This window comes from Phragmites australis, chromosome 16 (assembly GCF_958298935.1).
Source record: "Phragmites australis chromosome 16, lpPhrAust1.1, whole genome shotgun sequence".
In the NCBI taxonomy this organism is placed as follows: domain Eukaryota; kingdom Viridiplantae; phylum Streptophyta; class Magnoliopsida; order Poales; family Poaceae; genus Phragmites; species Phragmites australis.
In genome coordinates this window covers 22,056,714-22,067,260 of record NC_084936.1, presented here as the reverse complement: position 1 = coordinate 22,067,260, position 10,547 = coordinate 22,056,714, and the positions used below count along the sequence as shown (strand labels likewise).

General features: G+C 44.1%; 1 long non-coding RNA gene across 1 annotated transcript; it reads right to left on the bottom strand.

The window, feature by feature from the left end:
• Window positions 1-7,759: 7,759 nt before the first annotated feature.
• LOC133895898 (uncharacterized) lies at window positions 7,760-8,472 on the bottom strand. Its single transcript, XR_009905672.1, has 2 exons — window positions 8,298-8,472; window positions 7,760-8,157 (listed from the first exon to the last, which is right to left on the bottom strand). It is a non-coding gene; the product is annotated as an uncharacterized LOC133895898 (long non-coding RNA).
• Between the last annotated feature and the right edge of the window lie 2,075 nt (window positions 8,473-10,547).

The window sequence follows — 10,547 nt, the reverse complement described above, 5'->3', positions numbered from 1 at the left end:
TTATCTTCTTTTATCATTTGCGACTGCAAAATATGCTTGAGGACCACCCGAATATTAAAAATCAAGAAACAAAGTAGTTCATATACATTGAACATAAACATACACGTAAGTGCCATAAGTATAGAAGCAAAACTACCTCCCATCAAGCAAGATAATAAACTGAACAGCATATGGATGATTGAATAAAATTACTCTCAAATAAATATAACAATTGACCCTAGGACTACGATATCATGCTCCCTAATTGTCCATTTGACACATCACAAGCTGGGCTAGAAGTTAAGATCACAACTAGATGTAAAACTAAAAAAAAAAATCTCTGAAATTGAGCTTTCTTCCTATACAATGCTGCTGGACATAAAAGCTGACAGGGAGAGGATTACTTTTTGAAAAATAAACACTAACCGAGTAGCAAAATATCAGAGCAGTACCAAAGGTTTTCCTCCTCTTGCAAAATTCAATCAAAACAAGATTAATTGAATCAACAAATATAGCAGCTACTAGTCCAAGAATCAAGCCTAATTGACAATGTACAGACTACCAACAATAAGCACAGGGACTGAACAATGGAATGCACCACTACTATCAGGGTAATCTGTGCCGATCCAACGAGAGAGAACAAACAGATTTAACACCTATTGCACTTAGACATCTAGCCCAACTTCAGTGTTCCATTTGATCATCACAGAGCATATCACCAAGCCGTCCAGAGAGCAGAAATGAAAGGGAGGTGAAAACCGAAATACTCACGGTGTAATTCGGCTAAAGGAAAAATCAATACAGTCAATAAGCACCTCTAACACAGCACCTCCACCAACACAGCACCACCACCAATCAATTGCCTGAGCACAAAAGTTCTAAACATCAGAACCGAGCTCACTCAGCTCAATTTCAATTGACTAAACCACCCAGTGGTGAAACCAGAACTCAATTACCAAAACAACCATTAACCTCACAGTACCTATCACTTCGCAGCAACCACAAACACCGTCTGAGAGGTGGAGGGAGACGGCTGGCAGTGGAATACTCACCACGATGATGTATTAGAGCTCGGGGACGACAGCGACGGGGACGGCCGTGTGGAGGAACGCGGCCTCGGGCACAGGGCGGCGGCGTAGAGGCAGGCGACTCCGAGGAAGGAGGTGTTGGGGATTGAGGACGGGGTCGGCGTCAAGGAGGAGGATGAAGGTGTCGAGGAGGATAGGGAATGGCGTCGGGGAGGAAGGGAATGGCACTAGGCAGGAGGACAGCGACGGCGGTGGGGAGGAGGACGACGGTGTCGAGGAGGATATGGACAGTGGGCATGGGATTATGGACCTCCGGCGGCGTGGGGTCCTCGGTGTCGGGAGGCATTTCAGTGGACGGCACAGGGAACGGGAATAATTTTCTAAGTGTTAAAGGGCGTAGGGTGTCGAGCTATTTTATAGGTGAGGACTTTCACAGTTTCACTGCTAGGTCAATATGACCATCGGTAGTGAAATAGTACCTTAATTATCGGCTCACTAGGACAACCAGCAGTGAAACTACTTTCACTGCTGGCTCAATAAGTACATCGACAGTGAAAGTAGTTTCATTGCCGGTCCAATATGTCCACCGGCAGTGAAATTCCTTTCATTGCTTGTACCGCGGGGTGTAAAAAATTTATTTTAGCTTCGCGCACACGCAGAGACTCGCCCTAGACCAAGTAAGACTGAATAAACCACTGCGCTACTCAGGTGATTTCAATTGAGTTTGTACTATCTATATTTATTATATTAAGTTGACCTAGCAGACCTAATACATATTTATTTAAATTTGAACTTGCTATATACCAAAATTAATTTTTGTATGTACCTAAAATCAAAAATCAATATGGTCAATAATAAATATATCTTCCACCATACACTACAAATTGAAGCTTCCATAACAAAAGTGAGGTATAATTGCATCTAAAACAAATTCATACATAGTAATTAATACAATTTAGCTACTTTGTCTTAATGATTCGTCCTTCATTATAGTCACGACGTACATAGGGATGTTCATCGGTGTCTTTCATGGGACCTAAGTTGACTTTCTCTTCGAAAGGAGGTAGCGCGTCGAATTGATTGTAGTCTTCCTCGTCAACAACATTCTCCACTCCGACAATCCTTCTTTTTCCTTAAAGAACCACGTGGCGCTCCTTCTTGTTAGCCGGGTTCGGGTCCTTAACATAAAAGATCTGCATAACATCATTCACAAGTACAAATGGTTCTTCTCTGTATCAAACGAGTGTTTGGTCCACTGTAGTCATATCATACTTGTCGATCTTCACACCCCTGGGAGTCTGACTCATTGGCACCGGAAAAGAGAAACCTTTAACAGTCCATAGTCGAGCTCCTAGAGCTCCTCTATGAATCCATAATAGGTCCCCTTATTTCCTTTGCAGTCGTAGGCATCTATACGGACAACGCTATTTTGGTTGGAGCTCTTATTATCTTGAGCTCTCGTATAAAATGTATAGCCATTCATGTCATATCCTTGGAATGTGAGGATTGTAGTAGATGATCCGTGAGCCAACACATTTAACTTAGCGCACTCTATCTACTTATGCACCACCTGTCTACGTAACCAAGCGCCAAAATGATCTCTGTACTCTCGCGCGATCCAAACATCGGACTTCCCTGGGTTTCTAGTGCGTAGAATCTTCTGTTATTCTTCATCATACGGGTCCACTCAACTGATTGTTGCAGAATTGCAAAATATGCTTACGTGAATGAAATGAGGTCATTAGTGCGGAATGTGTTTGCACTTGTCGTCCCTTCCCCTGTAGCCTCCCTTCATGGCGAGATACAGGCACACCAATCGATTTGAGATTCATATAGTTGACGCAGAAATCAATGACTTCCTCGGTTCCCCAGCCCTTAGCCATGCAGCCTTCTAGTTGATTTCGGTTACAAACATATTTATTAAGAACTCCCATAAACCTCTCGAAAGGGCATCTGATGTAGAAACACGGAGCTAAGAATCTGTATCTCTTTCACAATATGAACAATGAGATGCACCATTATATAAAAAACGATGGAGGGAACAACGCCTCAAGCTGAGATAGAGTCTCGATCACGTCTTCCTGCAGCTTATCTAGCTTGGTCGGATCGATGTCCTTCTGTGATATCGCGTTGAAGAATGAACACAGCTTTATGATTTGGTTTTGGACCTTCGGCGGCAGAATACCTCTAATTGCAATTAGAAGCATGTGTCATCATCACATGACAATCATGAGACTTCATGTCAATTAATTTCAAGTCTTTCATGTTTACTAATCTCTTTATGTTAGCAGAGTAACCGGATGAAACTTTGATTCTATGCAAGCACTTGCATATTGCAATTTTCTCCGCCTTGCTCAGATTGCAGCTCGCGGGGCTAAGCTATTTGTTGCCTTCTTCTATCTCTTCGGGATGTAGATCATGTCTGAGTTACAAATATTTTAGGTCCTTCCGTGCTTGGAGTATATCTTTTGTTTTGCCAGGTATGTCTAGTAACGTACCAATCAAGCTATCACACATGTTTTTCTCAATATGCATGACATTGATTGCGTGTCGAATCACTAAATCCAGACAATATGCTAAGTCATAAAAGATAGATTTCTTTTTGAACATAGGAGCTTTAAGATTAGATTTCGGAACCGGTGTACTCTCGTATCCCTTTCCAAGGATAACCCTAAGTCCCTTTACTATCTTATATACCTGTCTCCTAGTGTGATATTTAGAAGATGATCGAGTCTCAACTTTCTCATCAAAAGCTTTCCTATTGCTGCGGTACAGGTGATCCTTGTGAAGAAATTTACGATGACCTAGATACACTATTTTTCGGCTGTTCTTCAGCTACAAGCTCTCTGTTTCATCTAAAAAAATTTTATTTGTGCATGCTCACACATGACTTCTTATGATCATTCATTTGCATTGAGATTTTGCTGAAGAAGTAGCTGAAAAAAATTATGAGATATATGATGAGAGAATGATGTATGAGTATCATATGGAAGAAATAAACGACTGAGATAAAAATGTGTACAAAAGCCCATACAATTTTGAATTTCCCAATTCCATGGTGGACTGACACACGGGATCCGCAGAGCAGGCGTTGAAGGTCATGAACGACTACACAATGGCACCCCGGCATCAGGCACAGGCAGACAGTGCGAGCCGACCGCGTTGCTGCCGAAAAGCTCGGTGGAGAAAAGGGCTGGCTTTCCGGTGTGACAGGTGAATTTAGTCCGGCGTTCCTCCTCCGGCACAGCCCGATCGACTAGGGGGGAGAGAGAGAGACACCTGATCAAGAACCACGCGTGTTTTGTCTCCTCTCCCTTTCCCTTCTCTCTCTCCGTATCGCTTCGCTCGGCCTCTTGGCGCGCGCCTACGCCTTCGTGCGTGCCCTTGTTTCGCGCGAGAGGAGAGAGGAGTGGTGGGGGCGCTTTTGTCAGACCTCTCTTTCTCTCTCTAGCTCGTGTCTTCAAGAACGACCGAATGATTGTGCCCTTCTGCAGCCGCGCACTCTCAATGTCCCATTGGCATCGATCGACGCGTCCCCAGAGCATGCATGCCGTAATTACTCCAACCAAGCTCTTGCCACCTCCGGCAATCCTTTGGAGGATTTTCTTCGCTGGTGTCGCGCGGTCCGAAGAGATATCTTTGCGCTCCGTCGTCAAGCTAGGGCGCCACGCGCGTGGAAACGTTGGCTGCCTATTCACAGTTTCACACTAGCTAGATCACTCGGATCCCTCCCGCTGCTGCCATATCCACAGGGCCTGCCGTCTTCAAGTGACCGGATTAATTCATAAATGGATCTCTCTCTCTCTCTTCTTCTGGAAGTACGTCGTTCTACAATTATTTAAAAAGTAAAATCATGCAAGAATTAATGTTCTACTTGAGCAACAAGTGGCAAGAAAACAAGACGATGGTTCTGCCGCATCGACGTTCGTGGCAGCAGAAGCAGGTCCGGAGACGTGACTCTCCCACTGGCGGGCCGGCTGCGCTCTCGATCATGGGCACGATCCCCAGGACCCCAAAGCACATTGTGCAGAGTAGTAGAGTGATTAGTTTAGTTCAGGGATGCGCCAAAGGGTTGTGTTTGTGGGCGTCGATGCTGGACGGATGGCGAAAGGATCGGAATGGATCTGATGATGACGACGACGCCACCACCGGCACCCATTATATACGTGTGCGAAAGAGCCGGCGCCGGACCGGCCGGCGGTCCCGCGTGCGCTTGATATCATCGCCGCGCCATCATGACGTGGGCCGGCGGAGCTAAGCTGCGCACTCGACCATTTCGCTTGCTCTTGCTTCACTCCTCAGGAAGGACTAAAGCCTTTTGTTTTTCTGGCTTAGCTAGAAAGCCGCCTTTTCCCCCTTCTTCTGCCGCCCCTTGAAAGAAGCACTTTAGATCTAAATTGAAAAAAAAAAAAAGGAGAAAAAGGATTGCATGTGTGATGATGGTTGTAAATTGCAGCACCGCCATGTCATCAGTAAGTGGGAATACTGTTTCACTCTAGCTAATTGGCATTTAGCGCGCAAATTAGTCCCTTTTAAGCTTTTACCTCGCTTAATAACGGTGGCCAGTCTGCATAGGCATGTATAAGTTCGCCCTACCGAAAAAGGACTTTGTTATTATCAACTCCATAAAAAAGTTGTAACTGTAGAATTTATGGACTTGGCCTATTATATTTGAAAATTCCTAATAAATCTTAAAGGTCTAACATGTGAAAAGAGAATATAGTTTTTAGTCACACCTGGCTAGCGGGGATGGAAGGAGATCAACTTACAAGGAGTTATGTTCTCCGCATCATCACCTCACTGTGATCATATCTTATTTTCTCATGTCTATCATGCTTAGTATTTTGTTGTTTCTATCATCAAGTATATTAGAGATATATGTATATCCCTGTTACATACATGTCTATTATGTCAGTTTATCGCTTCGTGTTCATGATTAATCTATAGATTAAATTAAACCTAAAAGTACTCTTTTATCCAAAAGTCATGTCTCTCAACAGTCAGGTCTCCCTCCCTTACTATCGCATCCTCTTCCCCTTTGTCTATCAGGCATGCATATGCTACCTCCCCTCCTCCTCAATCTGTCCACCCTGCAGATCGCTCCAGAAGTGACAAGAGAGGTGACTCAGAGGCGATTTGACTGACCCCCTTGCCTTCGATGACCTCCCAGCATCGAAAGAGGAGGGTGGTCCAACTCCCTAGTGGTTAGTAGTTTTTTCTTGGTAGTATAGTTGCTAGGTTAGTTTTTTAAGTTGTCTAGGTGGATTTAGTGCGAGATCCACTAGTGCTTTTGTTCCTCTATGGCTTCTCCAGTTGTGTGAGGTTTGTATGTGTGTGTATGTTGTGTTTGGGTGGGATGTTCTTTATCCCCTGTTCTGCAAGTTGCTGTCTTCGGGCTGTCGATTCTCAGTCCGGTGACGCTGAAGCTATCGTCTGGCACTCCATCTTTGGTGCAGCTAAGGGTGGAGGTGCTGCCTTTTGGGTTTTTTAGTCGATCGATGGCTCAGGGTTGCCACAATGCTTGCGGTGTCTGATCCCATGTCTCTCGGTGATGAGATGGCTAGTGGCCGTCTAGAAGTTCATGGGCGTTCAACGTTTCAAGAGCATGTCGAGTCTGATGTGCTTCTCATCGTGGCAATGAAAAACATCAAAACTTCTTCATCGGGATAGGTTTCGGCTTCAAGCTGCAAGCTTGATAGGTCCTCTTGCCAATCTTTGGTGCGGCGGGGGTTCGTTAGGTGGTCGCTCCGTTCGCTGATGACAAAGATGACCGGGAGATCCTTGCAAGGACCTAGTTGTGACTTTTGTTTTTTTCAAGGTGTTCTTGTAAGGCTGCAATGTAATACTTTATATATAGGTGTGAAATATAACCCGGTTTTCTCAACAACAAAAAAATCTGTCCACCCCACAATGCATCCCATCGCCCCTTTTTGGCCCTTGGATATGTGATGGTGGTAATCAGATGCTATTGGATTAAGTTGATACCCCTAGATACAACACCACTGGGAGTAGGGCTACGATCGTGGACAATGCAGTGAGTTGATGTCAACGTACAATGCCAATGTCCATTTGTGGATTGGGCGCTGGGGTGATGGCTAATTACAAGTGATGAACTATGGGTTGCACAAGGAGCTGTTGTTTGGACGTCGCGATGTAGATGCCGAGGCCACCCCCACCGGCGTAGGTACAAGCTATGGTGCCGATATACAACTTCTTCTCTAAGTCATGATTTGATACTGCTTCAGCTTTAGGTTCATGTGAATAGATTGTATACTGTATGTATCTCATGTAAGATATATATCATGTTTGTCACAACTTCTGCTAGACACTATTAGAAAAATCATGTGTATAGACAGTTCGAAAATCTCGTGCGAAACATCTTTTCAAATCATCTGTAAAAAAAAGTCTGTACAAATCAGATTTGTACAGATGAGTTTTGAACCGTCTGTACAAAAATTTATATAGACGGCTCGTAATTAGAACCGTCTGTACTAGAGAAATAATACAAATGGCTCCGATCATAAGCTGTCTGTACTAAGACAAAAAAACCAAAAAAATAAAATTACGGCGTTGAGCGGTGCCACACGAGGCTGCTGGTGCTGCTGCGCAAGAAGCCGCTTAATCTGATCTGCTCCGCGCAGGCGCGCAAGATTAACAAACCTCACGAATGTTCAAATTCGGCATGTGAGGCACAAAGTCATTCCCAACAAAGAAACACATAAACACAAAATCATCCACAAGGCGTTCAAAAATTTATCTTGAAGGGAGGATCAACAGTTTCCAAATCCTTTGCCTAGGTATTCACGCAGCACCCAAATGTTAAGAAACTGTTAACAGGACAATAGTTACACAGAGAATCAACAGCAGTAGAAGATGAGGAGTTACAGATTACATATCCCATATATATTATATACACAAAAAGATATTACAGATTGAAGTCGAGGTAGAGGTTGTCAAACTCGAGGCCGTTGGGGTTGGGGTCGGCGACGGTGGTGGTGATGCCGACGAGGTGGTCGCGGGTGAAGAACTGGTGGTGCTTCAGGGACGAAGTCGGAGTCCACCGCTAATGGCAGCCTCCTAGGCATCTCGGCAGCCTCATCTGCTCCTGACCACACCGTGCCCCTGCACCGGTTGATGCCGCACACCAAACCTGCCCATCACAAATCCAAATCCAAGACGCTTCACCGACCCAAAGCTCATGACTTTGCCCCAAATCCAAAGCAATCCAAGGCGATTGATCAATCACTAGAACATTAGGAGAGCACTACCAACGAACCAGTCACCACGTACCTTGGAAGGAGACGATGAGGAACACGAACAAGCCTGTGAGGAGATAAGTTTCGTTCTCGATCTGAGGGAGAGGGAGAGGGAGAGGATAAGTTCTGGCTCTTGTGCGTCGTTCTAGATCTGAGAATAAGATATTATATGTTGGAGTCAGGAACGCGTGGGGAAAGCGGGACGCTCCAGTACTGGAACCGTTTGAGCTATATAATTTGTACAGATGGCTCTAAATACGAGTTGTCTGTATTAATATTATAGACGACTCGTATTTGGAGCCGTCTGTGATACTTATTTTTATTATAGACGGCTTGTAATTAGAGTTGTCTGTAATATTAATACAAACGATTCCTAATAGGAACCGTCTGTACTGAAAATGTTCCACTATTTCTGGAGGGATCTCGTTATTATCACAGACGGTTCTTGTTTAAAGCCGTATGTGATAATCTTTTTACGGATGGCTCTATAAAATCGTCTGTACAGGGGTGTCTTATTAAATTATTTCTGTAATAGTGAGAGCTTCTTCGTAGAAAAAAGCTAAAGTGCCACCGAACGGTATGATTTTGCAACAACTTATGAGTAAGTAGAAACTGACATTGTAGTGGCAAACAAAAGTTATCTTTCACCAGCTTCTCACACAAGTTGGATTTTGCACAAGTAGAAGTTATGCCAAACGGTGCGCGCGTTACTTTTCTCACCCACTCTCCTTAGTTCTCCATCGCATCACCCCTCCATTCCAAGTGGCTTTCCTTAGGCACAACTATTGTGCCGCATTGAAGTTGCGCGGTCTCACAAAAGGCGGCAAAAAATGACAGAAGTGCTTTCCTAGCATTCTCTCGGACTGCTGGATCTACTGAGTGTTAAATTCATGTTTCGCTTGTACGGCAAGGAAAGGAGCACTTCTTTACCTTAAAGAACGCAGCTCAAAAAAAGAAACAGGGCACCCTTTCATTATGCTTATTCACTTTATTATAGGAAGCAATATTCATTCTATTTTTGTTCATATGCATATGAGAAAAGCAGCAGCAGTATGCATGCACGCATCGGTTCTTGGTTGTAGGGTTTAAGTGTGTGTGCGTGCACGCACGCATGGCTTTGGTTCACATATATATGCGTCAAAAGTTGGAAAAGGTAAGACCAGCTGCATGCTACTGCCAAATGACTAAATCACAGTTCACTTTTCATCTCTTTTTTTTTTTTTGAGTGGCTGCTCTTCACCTGTTTTGATTGTTAATTTAGTTGTTAGGTTGTGCATTATCGTACGTACTGATTGTGCTCTGCATGCTGAACAGTTACCGGATGTGCTTCGAAGGAATTAAACGGTAATGAGGGTGCACAGCTGTAGTTTTCCAATGATGCGTGTAGTAACTTTGTAATCATATGACCATATATCTTACCATCACCACATTTAAAAGTGGCTACCCTTTGGAAATTTGGAGTAATTAAGCATAGAGATCGATGGAATGCATGCTGAGAAAACACCATTCATTACGGAACAAAATGTTTGAACACTAACGACCAAATACTCGTCGCTTGGGACATACATGCGGGCAAAGTTTTGGAACTTTCACTATTGATATCTTTTAAAATATTTGGATTGGAAATATGAAGATCAATGTGTAGTTTTCTGTAAGGAGACTTGCCATATTCTAAAATAGGTCCTTCACAAAGTATAAGCCAGGATTTTATTGCTGTGTGTTCTCATTGGACACTATAAATTTTTAAATCCAATATACAAGTATAAATTTGTCAAAAGTACAATATAAAAGGTGGTACATGCTGTTAGGGCCTTAGAGCAACTCCAACCCACTCTATATGCCTCTCTAGTCAAATTTGGGGGTTGAAGTACTACCACAGAAAGACTGATCACTGTCGGTTCCATAACCTCAGCATTGCCGATTTTGGAATTGGCAGTCTTTACTCTTTACTCGGCAGTGAAAATTGTAACTATCACATCCGGGTCTAGAACTAGCAGTGATAGGTGTTCTCGGGAGAAAAGAAAGAAACGAGCCCAAGCTGTGGCACTGCAGCGGCGGCTGAGCGCACCAGCGGTGGTGATAGCCAAGCTGGCTCTCGCCGATAGCACACAGCACACAGCACAAAGACAACCACCATCGTCCTTTTTGACGTCAACCACGAGCACGGACGATGAGCCACAGTGAGTTGGCCCTTGTCCTACCGCGCTCCGCACCCTTCGATCGGCCACCCTTAGAGCCGCCATCCTTTGGGTAGTCGCACTTGGACCCGCTGCCCTCGGACCCA